This window comes from Puma concolor, chromosome D2 (assembly GCF_028749965.1).
Source record: "Puma concolor isolate L17-30 chromosome D2, mPumCon1.1.hap2, whole genome shotgun sequence".
Lineage (NCBI taxonomy): Eukaryota > Metazoa > Chordata > Mammalia > Carnivora > Felidae > Puma > Puma concolor.
In genome coordinates, this window is record NC_141677.1 from 280,717 (window position 1) to 295,199 (window position 14,483).

General features: G+C 41.4%; 1 long non-coding RNA gene across 1 annotated transcript in view; it reads left to right on the forward strand.

The window, feature by feature from the left end:
- Positions 1–14,483, forward strand: part of LOC147575727 (uncharacterized) — a 57,359-nt gene that overhangs the window by 12,251 nt on the left and 30,625 nt on the right. Inside the window, exon 4 of the long non-coding RNA XR_015241953.1 lies at positions 930–1,012. This is a non-coding gene — a long non-coding RNA (uncharacterized LOC147575727). The remainder of the gene's footprint in view (positions 1–929; positions 1,013–14,483) is intronic.

Below are 14,483 nucleotides of genomic sequence, written 5' to 3' on the forward strand. Positions count from 1 at the left end.
GGGGAGGGGCAGAGAGAGAGGGAGACACAGAATCGGAAACAGGCTCCAGGCTCCGAGCCATCAGCCCAGAGCCCGACGCGGGGCTCGAACTCACGAACCGCGAGATCGTGACCTGGCTGAAGTCGGACGCTTAACCGACTGCGCCACCCAGGCGCCCCAAATATGCTATTCTTTGTAAATAAAACCCTGGCCCGCTCACAGAATGCTCACCTGAACTAAAATTATTACCAGCTGACTGATAATTGACTGAACAATTTCATTTTCCAACCAGCTCTTTGAGTTTTTGGAGACTGCCAGTAGTAATACAAGCAAATCAAGAGGCTGATCGCTTCTACATCAGTGGCTTCTAATAGACCCCAAAACAGATTGCAAATTGTCCTAACACCCAAGCACCCTAAGGTTGTTTAAAATCATAATCCACACATTACCAGCTTTCACACAAGTCAACAACGTGCTGCCCTATAAACTACCTTATGATTTGAAGAAAATGGTATATTTAGTCTGACAATTTCCAGTTGTAAAGAGGTGAATTTGTTCAATGTCTTATAAAGACTATAATGGTCTCTGGCTTTATGTGTGTCTTGTGTTTGGACAGATCATATTTTTGATTAGAATTTGAGGAGAGGGATTAAGAGCTAGGACTATGAAATCCTGCACGAGATTGCATCCAGTTGCCCTTCCGTCGGCCAAATTCATCTGTTGTTGATTTTGTCCTTCAATAACAGTAAATGGTTAATGAAACTGTTGCCTGCCTTTCATTTCAAGGTGCAAACTTTTAATATATATGTGGCTTGATGGCCTTCCTTTGCCAAAATGTGTATTTATTCATCAATTTTATGATCTGTAATGATGGGGAATGAGTCATGCCTCAATATCTGTAGCTTTCAAGACCCTGACACAATCATAATGATTGCTATTTTGCATTCTAGGTGGCTATAATTTAACATGTAAGACCTTCTACAGGGAAGATAATGGAGAAAAATTTCTCTATCAGCTGAGACAGCCTGGCAAGGTAAGTGCTGAAAGCTGGCACTTGGTTTTCCTCTGTCACTGAGGGTGGAGCACAGAGGCACACACAGGCCATCAAAGTGTATTGTTTGGAGGTATTATATGGTTAGCAGGAACCACAACAACACTGCTTGCTACTTTGTCAACAGCAGGTGGCCTGGAGGGAGGGGATGGAACTGCTGAGATGGCATTGGATTTCCTGGGCCATGTGATTAGTTAAATATCCCTCAGATCATTATTGATCTTGCTTTTGGTAGATTCAGAGTTTGTTCTTCTAAGTATGTGGAGTAAAATGAAAGGGAGAAACAATTGATGATTAATTTTCTATCTAAAAATTTTTCATAGAAAATTGAAGCAGGTTTTTGTTTTTATAGATGAAGACAATGACTTCAGTTCTTCACTGTATTTTGGAAATTTTTTCTTTCTAATTGTGGAGGCATTGGATGTCCGTGTATATTATCAGTCAGCTGCCACAGGTATCGTTCATTCCAGCGCATTGGGCTTCCTTGAAGCGATGTCCTGTATCAGCTCTCAGAAAGTACTGCCGATATCATATTTCTTATTGAATGAAATTTCTCGTCTCCAGAAATGCTTCTTCCACCCTTGAAACAATATCCCCAAAAGGATCTAGGAAAGGTGAGGGTGTAGAATATTTTTGCTATAGATTGGTTTGGTAAGATAGAAACAGAAAACCAGCATTAATTACTTTTTGGACTACATTTGCGTGTGGTCTTACACCATTTAACTTCTCTCTCTTTCTAATGTTTACACCTGTAAAAAGATTTCCAAAGGACTCTTGATTCTAAAATTCAGGGTTTATCAAGAATTAGAGGGGCGCCTGGGTGGCGCAGTCGGTTAAGCGTCCGACTTCAGCCAGGTCACGATCTCGCGGTCCGTGAGTTCGAGCCCCGCGTCAGGCTCTGGGCTGATGGGTCGGAGCCTGGAGCCTGTTTCCGATTCTGTGTCTCCCTCTCTCTCTGCCCCTCCCCCGTTCATGCTCTGTCTCTCTCTGTCCCAAAAATAAATAAAAGTTGAAAAAAAAATTAAAAAAAAAAAAAAAAGAATTAGATAGTTGTGTTGGTGAGGATGTTTCCAAAATGCATAGATGTTGGTTATTAGTAGAGGGTAGGGAAAAGAGCTTGGCTCCCCTTCTGTCCGGTCTGTGGGCTCACAGAGGGCAGGTGTGGCTACTTTCTTTGGAAGCACTTTCTGGATTTTACTAAAGCATCCTGTGGGCATTGCCTTGGTCAATGCTTATGCTCAATTCCTGTGAATTCAGACCCTGGGTGGGGGCGGCTGCTGTAACTCATGGGGTCGTTGTGTCATGTATTTTCTCTCACACTAAGAGGACCACAAGGCCATCAGGAAAAAGGAACATATTCTGTAGTCTCTTCTATATGTTTAAGGACATGATCATAAGGACAGGTGCTGATGGAGTTGCAGAATGAAATGGCAGTGGTGACCTTTGTACTTGTGGGTGTGGGGGCAGGGTGGATGAGGTAGGGTCATAAGCTTTCAGACCTGGGGTCATTTAAATGATGGTGCTGACAAATAACAGGACTGAGGCTACTGAGAAAAGGCTGTGGGGTGTGGGGAGGCTGCTGGTGAAGCAAGTGAAGCTCTTCTTGTTTCTCTGAATTCCTGCTCCTTTGATCGTCACCCCAATTCTTGTTCCTTCCAGAGCAAAGCTCCTTTTCTTCCTCTGTTTCCTCTGCTCTTAATTTGCAATTTCTCCAGTTTATCCCACCCTCAGAAATAACTCAGCATGCCTGTCCTTCACAATAGGGCATTCAAATTCAACCCTCCTTTTGTTCTTTTAGCCTTTATTTTTAAAATAAATAATTGGAGATGAATGCAAACCACCCATCATGATTTACTTTAAGAAAGTCATGTCATGATTGTTTGGAGGGGAAGATTCATAATAGCTAACATGAGTTATGAATCATTAAGGCAGAAGAAAACTTTCAGGGAGAGCAGAGCAGAAATTGGATTTGGTCTGACACAGTGAGAATGCCATCAAAATGTGCAGTGACATTTGTACATGTCATAAGGTGATTATTCTGCATCTAAGCTCTGACAAGGTCAGACCTCAGGTGCTGTCTTTAAGATTAAGAAAATGAGGGTTGACAGCAGCAGGCTGGGTTTAAAGAAATTCAAATGTTTAAGCATTGAGGAGGTTGTTTTGAGAGGAGAATATGGGACAAGGAATAGAGTCATGATGCAGAGGTTCATTGTGGATGAGGATGGGAAGAGATGTAACCTGACAGTAGTTCAACGTGCAGAACAATGATACTGGTCATAATACAGAAAGCACATTCATGTGGGCTACTGAAAGACTTATGGTGTTTTATTTTTTTTCCCACTGTTTATTTATTTTTGAGACAGAGAGAGACAGAGCATGAGCAGGGGAGGGGCAGAGAGAGAGAGGGAGACACAGAATCTGAAGCAGGCTCCAGGCTCTGAGCTGTCAGCACAGAGCCCGACGTGGGGCTCAAACTCACAAACGGTGAGATCATGACCTGAGCTGACGACTGAGCCACCCAGGCACCCCTGAAGACTCACTATGTTTAAGAAAAGTATATTTAAAAGGATAATTATGCAGGACCGAAAGAGGGTGCTATGTTTCTGCCTATGCATATGCATATCCGTTGACTTCATCCTATAAAAATATCAAATTAATACTAAATGCATTGACAGCTAGCGTTAAAATGAAAATTATACCAAGACAATTTTGTGAAGTCAGAACAAAGTTGGAGGCCCTGCATTGCCTGATTTCAGGACTCACCATGAAATTTGCAGTAACCAACATAGTGTTCTGTTGGCATGTGAATAGACATATAGATCAAGGGAACAGAACAGAGACACCAGTAAATGGTCCACACATATTTGTCAATTGATTTTCATCAAAGGTGACAAGGCAATTAAATGCGGAAAGGAGAGCCTTATAAAAAATAGTGTTAGGACAATTGGCTATCCAAACGGAAAATAAATAAATATCAGTTCTCTTCTCATGCAGTACACAAATAATACACCAAGATAGCTCATAGACGTAAATGTAAAAGCAAAAATTAAAAGTCTTCTAGAGGAAAACATCTTTCTGGCCTATGGTAAGCAAAGATAGCATGAAAACTAAACTTTAAGAAAACAGGAAAACAGGGAGACACCTAAATTAAAAACTTCTGATCTTCTAATGAAAACGGCAAGAAAATAAAAAAGGCAAGCCACAGATTGGGTGAAAACCTTTGTCATATGTATACACTTGTCACATGATTTGTATTCATAACACGTGAAGAACACTTACAACTCAATGATAGAAACTAACTTAACACAATTTAAAAATGGGCTTCAGATTTGAACAAACACTTTAAAAATAAGATATACAGGGGCGCCTGGGTGGCGCAGTCGGTTAAGCGTCCGACTTCAACCAGGTCATGATCTTGTGGTCCGTGAGTTCGAGCCCCGCGTCAGGCTCTGGGCTGATGGCTCAGAGCCTGGAGCCTGTTTCCGATTCTGTGTCTCCCTCTCTCTCTGCCCCTCCCCCGTTCATGCTCTGTCTCTCTCTGTCCCAAAAATAAATAAACGTTGAAAAAAAAAATTAAAAAAAAAAATAAGATATACAAATGCTGGTCAATACATAAAAATATGCCTGACATCATTAGTTATCAGGAAAATGCAAATTAAAACCACAGTGAGATACTTTTAGTCACCACTAAAATGAGAACACCTCGAAAGTACCAAGAATTTGACGAGAATACAGAGCAGCTAGAACTTTCCTAGATTACTTTTGGAAATTTAAAATTTAAACCCACCGTGAGAAAAAACTTGACAGTTTTTACATTGTTAAATTTACACTTATCATATGACCCAGTAATCCCCACTCATACACATTTACCCAAGATAAATGAAACATTTGTTCTTGCAAATACTTACATGTATGTGCTCCAAGCCCCTTCTCTTGTCATAGACACAAACTGGAAGTATCCAGGTTCCCACCCACAGAAGAAGAGGTAAACAAACTGTATTGTATTCACAGATTGGAATATTATTCGATATTTAAATGGACCGATCTGGGGCGCCTGGGTGGCGCAGTCGGTTAAGCGTCCGACTTCAACCAGGTCACGATCTCACGGTCCGTGAGTTCGAGCCCCGCGTCGGGCTCTGGGCTGATGGCTCAGAGCCTGGAGCCTGTTTCCGATTCTGTGTCTCCCTCTCTCTCTGCCCCTCGCCTGTTCATGCTCTGTCTCTCTCTGTCCCAAAAATAAATAAACGTTGAAAAAAAAAATAAAATAAATGGACCGATCTGTTCATTTGTGTAAAACACAGACGAATATGAGGAACATACTTGTGATGGTTAATTTTATGTGCCAACATGGCTGGCCCCCAGTGCCCAGTATGTAGTCAAACATTATTCTGGATGTTTCTGTGAGGGTGTTGTCTGGATTATATTAATGTTTCATTGATGAACATTTAAATCTGTGCTCTTTGAGGAAAGCAGATCGCTCTCCATAATGTGAGTGGGCCTCATCTAATAAGTGGAACCCTTAGTAGAACAAAGCAGAGCTCCTCTGAGCGAGAGGATATTCTGCCAGCAGAAGGCCTGGGACTTGAAGTGCAATATCATTGTTTCCTGGGTCTCCAGTTTGCTGGAGCACCCCACAGAGTTTGCACTTGCCAGCCTCTAAAATTGTATGACCCAATTGTATAACCCTATATACACACACACATCCTACTGATCCTGTTTCTCTGGAGAACACTGGCTAATACGGTTATGCTTAAACAGAGCAGCTCTACACAAAAGCATGCATACAGCTGACCCTTCAACAATGCGGGTGTGACCTGCGTGGGTCCACTTATGTGCAGATTTTTTCTGATAAATGCAGCACAGCACTGTCAATGTATTTTTTTCTTCCTTATGATTTTAATGACATTTCCTTTTCCCTGGCTTACTTTATTGAAACAACATAGCGTGTAATATATACAACATGTAAAATACATAGTCAGCTGTTTACGTTGTGGGTAAGGCTTCTTTCTGATCAACAGTAGGCTATCAGTAAAGTTCTCAAGGGAGTAGAAAGGTACATGTACATTTTTGACTATACCCCTAACTCCTAGGTTGTCCATGGGTCTCCTGTACTGTATAATTCTGGAAAAGGCAAATTTAATCTATGGTGACAGGAAGCAAGTCAGGTGTTTTCTGAGGCTGGAATTTGGGGGAGAATGAGACACAGGGTACACTTGGAAGATGTTCTTAATTTCGATTGTAGAAGTGATTACACTTATATATAAGTTTGTCAAAATTCACCAAGACGTCCACTTAAAATGGGTGCATTTTTTGTATGCAAATTATGCCTATGTAAAGTTGATTTTAACAATACAAAGTTTTGGGAAACCTGGCTCAGTGGGTTAAGTGTCTGACTCTTGGTCTCAGCTCAGGTGTTGATTTCAGCATCATGAGTTCAAGCTCTACATAGGGCTCTATGTGTGGAGCCTACTTAAAACAAAAAAACAAAACAAACAAACAAACAAAAAAGGTTAAAAGATAGGAGAAGTTTTGCACAGGCTTAGGGCTGTTTCACCAGGAAATAAATGAAGGCTTTTCTATATGGTAAACTATGGAGGACACAATTTGTTTGGCACCGTGGAGAAGGAACATTCTGAAGTTATCTCAGGGCTTGAACGCTAGTGATGGGGAAAACATCCCAAAGTTGAGCCAATAGAGGGGTAGAAAAAACATTGGAGAAACTTAAATACAATATGACAAAGTAGAGAGAGATACTTTATAGCAGGCATTTTTTGATATGAAACTTCCAGAACAACTGTAGAGAACATTTATAGAGACTATGAGATGTCAAAAAAATAAAGACTTGGCTAACAAGGAACTGACATTAAATCTGGACACATCAGCCAATGGCTCTGTTTTATCATTTCCCCTTGGGGAACTTTTTAGAAAATCCAGATGTCAGACCCGTACACCCAATGAGTCTCAATCTTAGGTAAGGCTTAGACATCTAATTTTTTTTTCCTAGTGTTCTGATGAGCAGTCAGGCTTGGGAAACACTGCCACGAGATAATTCGTAGGGCATAGGGAAAGTTTCTGAATGCACATAACAGGTGGTGAGGAAGTGATGATGTAGCCACGCAGGCACAAATTCTCCAGAGAGACTGACCTTCACCTTCCTGAGTTAAATTTCCATAAGGGAGACTTACAAATTGCAATGCAGGAAAACAAACTGTCTCTGGTCGTATCGTATTTTTGCCTGGATTGTTAAGAACTGCAGAATTTGTCTGGATTAAACCAAGCAGGATTTGAGAAATGTTAACTATATTAAAGAACCAATTCCAAAATTCTCATTATGAACTGATTACATTAAAACACAAAAGATTAGTCTGTCAAATACTCTTTCACTGAGAAAAAATGATAAAAAAACACCATTCATATACTTTCATGCATTTGAGAACCTTTATATAATTAAAATTTAGCACAAATAATTGTATGTCATTAAACATATTGATAAACTAAATGCAACTCTGAGAAGTTGTCACATTTGGGCTGAAAAATGATTAGATTGGCACACCTTTTGACCTCAATCTCCATGAAAAATGATTCAAGTAAGACAAATTAGACTAAGAGGAATATAGGAACAATTTCTTGTTGAAGAACAAAGCCATGTTATAAACCCCTGATTGCAAGAAGGTGGTTTTAAAATCTTGAATATAATTAACTTCATATCTTTGTGGAATGAAGGCTAAAATATCCTTACCAGCAGAAAACAGACTTTTAAAAACGCTAAACTATTTTAGCTATAATTTAGGGCTTTCCCTTTTTGGACGTTTAGCTTGAAATCTCAGCCTCTGAAGTCGGAGAGGCTCTTTAGACAAAGAAATCGGGTATATAACTGTATTTGCAGGGAATCACTGAGGCCTGGAAACTGCTTATTAAAGGCTTACGTCAGAGTTAATTTTGAATTTTGCTGCAGATAACTTACTGCTCAGTATCTGTGAAGCATACACCATTCTGATTTTGAAGTGCAAAAGCAATAGAAAAGCCTACACTCGGAAGGGTTATTATTGGTTATCTTTTCTCCTTTTCATACCATCTTCTTCTACGTGCTTTTCCCGGGCAGACTCCAGCCTCCACTTTAATACATCTTGTGCTAGGAGGCTCACTCCCTCATGATACCATTTCATTGCTAGAGAGCCTTTCTGAAATAACAGGGCATCCGTATGCACAGCATTTCTTTAAATTCTACACATTGACTCTAGGTTTACAAAATGCCCACAGGAAATTTACATTTCTGCATTTTACCCCATTGATACCTGGAAAAGCGTAATGTTCCCCATGAATTCTGTATTTCCTTGGTTGAAAATGCCCTGTTCCTATAGCTTCTTATGGAATATTTCTTCTCACCTACAGAATAATGCCAAATGTTTTATCATGATGAGATGATTATCTTAATCATCTAATTTCTGCTTCATTTTTTTAAAAAGTTTTACCACCTGTCACTCTCTGATACCTCTCCTGTACGCCACCATGCTAAAATACCTGTGGTTTGCCAAACACAAGGTGCTCTTTCACAGTGATGCATTTGGAGACATTCTTTCTCCTGTGCCTGAAGAGCTGTCCTACCCAGCAAACAGCTATCATTTTTTAGGCCTTGGTTTCATGACTCCTGCTCTGGAAGTCCTCCTAGATCCTTCCAGGGTTGGACAGCTTACCCTCACCCCTCCCCCTCACCGCCTGCCAAAGGAAGGCAGCCATTTTCATGTTGCTTCTGAGTTGCGTGAAAAGGATATTCAACAAATGTCTTGGGGATGCATAGCCTCATAGCTCTGACTCTAGATATTAGACCAGCCCTGACTCCGTAGCCCCTTTGTGATAATTACAATGCACCAGGATTATGGGCATGAAAATAAGTGAGAACATATGCTCTCATCAAGTGTCAGGTTCATTTCTATGTCCCCAGGAAGTCACAGGTGCTAGAGCTGAGCTATTCAGGAGAGTGGGCTTTCCATTTCACCTGCTCTGACCCATAAGGTCACATGCATTCTTTGTAAGTTATTTCCTTCAGGCCGCCCTTCACTCCACTTTCTCTTTGTTCCCTCCTTGACCTCTGGCTTTCAGCCTCTGACATGTTTCTGATCTCCTCCATTTCTCTTCTCCTTACTGATGCCAGATTCTGGAACCCCTCTCTCCTGTTTTCACTCTGGCATTGTCAGTTCTGTCCCTGGACCCTGTCTACACCACAGGATGATGTTTTCTTCTCATCCCGTGTTGCTGTCACTGCATCACGGTCAGTACTGGGCATAAAGTGGCAGCACATGCCACGAATTGAAGCCATGGATGGAGATAGGCATATCTGGGAACTGGTGGCCAAGGGAGAAGAGTGGACCTGGAAACAAGTAATTCTTCTGAAAGGTAAGGACAGGTGCACTGGAAAAATCCAGGCAGGTCAAGGTCAGGAGAGACACAGATCGTGAGAACCAGAGCGTCCATCAGGAGAAAACCCAGGTGAGAACATGTGACCAGCTCCAGCACAGCACAAAGCCTGGAGACTACTGGGCAGTTGGTCGAAGTCCAAGCAGGTAGCAACTATTTTCTGGCCCCTGAGTGGATATGAGGTGGGTTGTGCCCCTGTTGTTCTGAGAGAGCAGCAAGGGGGTCATAGCCCTGCCCTCAGTCTGTTTACACTTGAGCTGGGGACACTTGCAAAATAGCAGTTACATCTCTTTGTGACAAAGCTGTGACTGTGGCAGTGCAGGTGCTCTGGAAACACTTAGCAGGGACTCCAGTCCTGCCCCCACCTATCTGAATTCCAGGGGTCTTGTGGACCCCTGCCCCCTACCAGTCTCGGGCTTGCATTCCCTCTGCCCTGATCTCCCCTCTGTCCCCTGGGACTTGGGCTTGCCCTCCCTCTCCTGTGACCTTCCCTATGTCCACCCACCCCTCTCCAGTCTCAAGCTTGCTTGCCCTCCCTCTCCCGTGAACTTCCTTCTGTCCAACCCCCGCTCCCCAGTCTCTGGCTGCATGGCTGGACCAGGTAACAACACTGCTGCTCTCTCTTCTGCTTAGCAATCCTTTTATTTATATCACGTTCACTTTCTAATTCATCATCGGAGTGGCTGCTCCAGTCCTGTCCCTTCCAATCAAACTCAGATCCTTGATCCTCACCACATGACCTTGTCTCCCATTTTCCTGAGCAGATTGAGGTCACCTAGTGAGAATTTGTTCATCCCTCCAGCTCCTGCTGCCTACCAAAATGCCACCCTGCTGCATCTAATTATTTCTGTGCTTTTCCTCACCTCTTTTCTTTCTTTCTGACTTAGGAAAACAGGTAACATTCCTCCATGATGCTTATACCTCACCGCCCCCCCCCCCATGCTTTGCCCCCTGCCCCTTCCTTCTGTGGCACTCCTCTGCTTCCCTCCCTCTCCTTGGAAGCCTCAGTGTCTCCCTCTGCACCTGCTGCTTTTCTGGTACCAGAATGCATGCACACATGCTATACTCAATCTGAAAATATCTTTTCCAGATCCTGAGTGTCCCCTTACCATTTAATTTACCACTTCCTTCCTGTCCTCACCAAACCCATGCACAGGTGGAAACACCCAAAGTTTATTTGGCAATGTGTTGGTAACTTAAGAAAGGAGCATTGGGGCACCTGAGTGGTTCAGTCAGTTGAGCGTCCAACTTCAGCTCAGGTCATGATCTGGTGGTCTGTGAGTTTGAGCCCCACGTTGGGCTCTGTGCTGACAGCTCAGAGCTCGGAGCCTGGAGCCTGCTTCAGATTCTGTGTCTCCCCCTCTTTCTGCCCCTCCCCTGCTCATGCTCTGTCTCTCTCTCTGTCAAAAATAAATAAACATTAAAAAAAAATTTAGAAAGGAGCATTGAACTTGTGTATCTCTGTTGTTCTGATTTCTCTCCATATAACACCTGCCTATATGGGCTGCTGTAATTACTAAATAAACAATAAATAACCCTCTGAAAGTGATAGTAGAATGCCTGGTGAAAGAGCAACACACAACCCCAAAATATGTCTCTTTGGCATATTGATTATTCTGAGCTGGCTATTTTTAGGAAACAGCAGACAACTGAGTAGAAGTTACCCTTTTGTAAGAGGTATTTACATGTATATGGGGAGTCTCCATCTGTAGGAGAGTCTCCCTCCCTGTACCAGGAAGAGGATGGCTGACTCTCCAGAAACACTTATGGATGGAGGAGGAAGGGACTAGACATATAACCTTATACTGTTTACTGTCTTTGTTACCTGTGAACCCTTGTTACTGGCCACTGTTTCCTGGTAACCTTGCAAAACTGCTTCCTTTGTCCCCATGCCTTGTCTGTACCTAGAGATGGCATTCAAGGTGGTGGCCTGGGCCATTTCAGGGAGTTGCTCTTTTCCTGCATTTCTCCATGTACATAGGAGGTACACATGTTATCATGTTTGCTTTTGTACATATGTTTGCTTTTCTTCTGTTACTCTGTCTTTTATGAGGGGGAGAGGTGGTGGTGTCAGCCAAGAACCTAGAAGAGTAGAGGAAAAATTATTTTTCCTCCCCTTCACTGGCAAAAAGTAACCACTCGAGTTTAAATTATCCTTATTAAGCCATCTTCCTTACCCAGTAGTCCTTTCTTAGTATTCATAATTTCTAGTTAAATCAAGTTTCTAATATTGTACTTTGCACATTGATGAGCTGCTGGGTATGAAGGTGGTCATGAGAATAATGAGCCAAATGGAAATTCAGAGTCGAGCCTCTATTTACTTATTATGACTGTGTAGGCAAGAAACAAAAAAGAGGCACCTGTTCCCTGGTATTCCAATTTCTCCTAAGAAACGGAACGTGGAGAGGTTCAGATGAGGGTAGCACAGGTGGGGGGGTTATCCCACAACCTCTGATGGAAGGACTTGTGCATGTTTATGAACCCCAGGTCTGAGGAGAGACCACAGGGACAGGGCTAGATGTGGGCAGGTGCTGAGTCAGAGGGGAGATAGATTCCTTAGCCAACGTCCCATTGGTATTGAGAGTGCCTGCTTTAGGGGTATAGATATTCATGTGAACATCTCTAGCCCAGGCTGGGGGCACCCCACCTTCCCAGTCCTTGACTGCTACTCTCTCCAGAAAACTGCTATGAGGGAACAACTAAGATTTCAAAATAAGCAAGAGTATTTGAAAAGTTAGGAGTAATCAACAATTTAAGAAGAATTTTAAAAGAAAGCTGCTTGTTTAGATACTAATTTGGTTAATATCCAACAGACATTTCCTGTTCCACCAGAGAGAAATTATTTGCATATCTACTAGGCAAAAATCTTTGAATTAACCTTTGCCTCTCAGACTTGTAAATTGCTCAGACAATAAAAGTCATGTCTAGCATTGCACTGAAAAAAAAAAGCAGTACTGTCTTACCTGTTTCCAAGTTTGAGATAATTTTTCTGACACTATGAAATGTGGTTATTCTGACCTACCTTACAAGGTTGTTGTAATAAATAAGGGATTGTATGTTAAGCCCATACAAATTATATAGTGATCACTCGCATGCCAGGTGCTGTTACTATCAGTAGATCACCGCAGATTCTCCTCCAAAACTTTTGCAGCCTGATTCTCCCTGCACTGTTCAACTGAAATGTTCTGTTGGAAGGGACATCTTGATCGCTAAGTTAATTGGCCTATTTTCAGATATCACCATCACCATATTTCCCTCTAACATTTGGCCCAATTATCTCCCATTTCTTGAAATTTTCTCCTGCTTCCAGTCCCTTCTTATGAAATCGTTTCATGACATACTCTCCTATCATCAGCCTTTGCGTGTGAGCATCCCTGCAATGATTCAACATCCTCCGTATCCTTCTCTCCATGCTTTTGTATCTCAAACAGACATCTATATTTCTAGTCATCCCCCCAGTATCAATATGGGGCATATTTTCAATTACATCTGGGGAATTTCCACGTGTACATTTTATCAACATTTTACAATAAACCCATCTTATTTTATTTGGTTCTCTAATTTCTGAGAAGCAGCCAATATTCTAAGACCTTAAATATATGCTAAGACATTCTTCATTATAACTTTTGACTCTTCCTCTCCTTTATTCTCTATATTTAATCAATTTCCCAAAGTCATTGACTTTTGCCTCAAAACATTTCCTCTCCCATGTGAGAGCCCAAAGTCTCACATTGTGGTAGACTGCAACTTTGATGGTAACCAGATGAACTCCGCCTTCAGTATTTATGCATTTCCCCAGTGGTGTACCAAAAGGGATGGGGCAATCAGTCTTGGAATGCAGGCATTGCTTATAGAGAAATTAAAAATATGATAAAATCAACTTAGAGTTTGTCAGCTTTTTGTTATCACCATGTATTTCAATTTGAAACCATGTCAGCGATAGCACACATCCCCCCGCTGGGATGACCCCCTCCCAATACATCCCCACTCACTGCACACTCCTGTAGTTACTTTGGGATGGAACATTAGCAAGCATGTTCATTCAAAGGCTGATAACACATGCACACTAAAACTTGTCCTTCAGGAATGTTTGTTTTTTGGGGGCTCCCTTTCAACATTTAGCCACCATGCTGTAAACAGCACATGCCACATGGTAACGCCTGAGGAGCTCTGCTCAACAGCCCTATCTGAGTTCCTAACTTTTTGTAAACCTAACAAAGTCTCTTACTTCATCCAGTTATGTTGCAGATCTACTAACGACCTTAAATTATGCATCGTCCAAAATAGATTTTATGTATTATAATAGTGCAAAAACAGAAATGGCATAAAAATAGCTGATATAGTCATGTTCTCTGAGAAATACAACTGCAATAAGAATTGGATTTCTTTAGGTCAACATCAATCAACTTAGTGAATAATATAAAAGGTTACTAGTAATTGGCGGGAAGAATTGAGGGTTTTCTGAACTTAATCTGAATTAATGTTTTTAGAATACCAACATTCTCATTCTCTGGTGTAAAGCTCAGCAACATTTAGCATATTGGCAGATCTACAGAGAAGTAAATAAACCTGGGTGACTTCAATAGTTCTTATGATTTAAAAAAAATAACTTTAGAAATTCTTTTTTGAAAAATAAAAATACCTAACACTGAGATATCAGAGTGTATGAATACAAAGCAACATGCAGCCCCTATCCTCAGAAACTTTCAATCATTTGAGAAATTGGGACATATACATCTAAAAATTTTAGTGTAAGAGTTAAACAGTAATGTTTGGTAAAAGAGAAAGAGGTAATTCTCAGAATTATGCGTTTAAGTGCCCAATAAAATACACCAAAGAAAGGTACATGCCTACAACTCAGAAAAAATGCATTTTTCTCTTGGGTCCATATAGAGAAATATTGAGATAAAATATTGGAATGTTGGTAAGTGTCCGACTGTGTGAAATACCACGTGCACTCCATGTTTACCTAACACATCAAAGATTCTAATTTTAATTGTATGCAGCTATGCAAGTCTAAAATGTTTTTCATAAACAT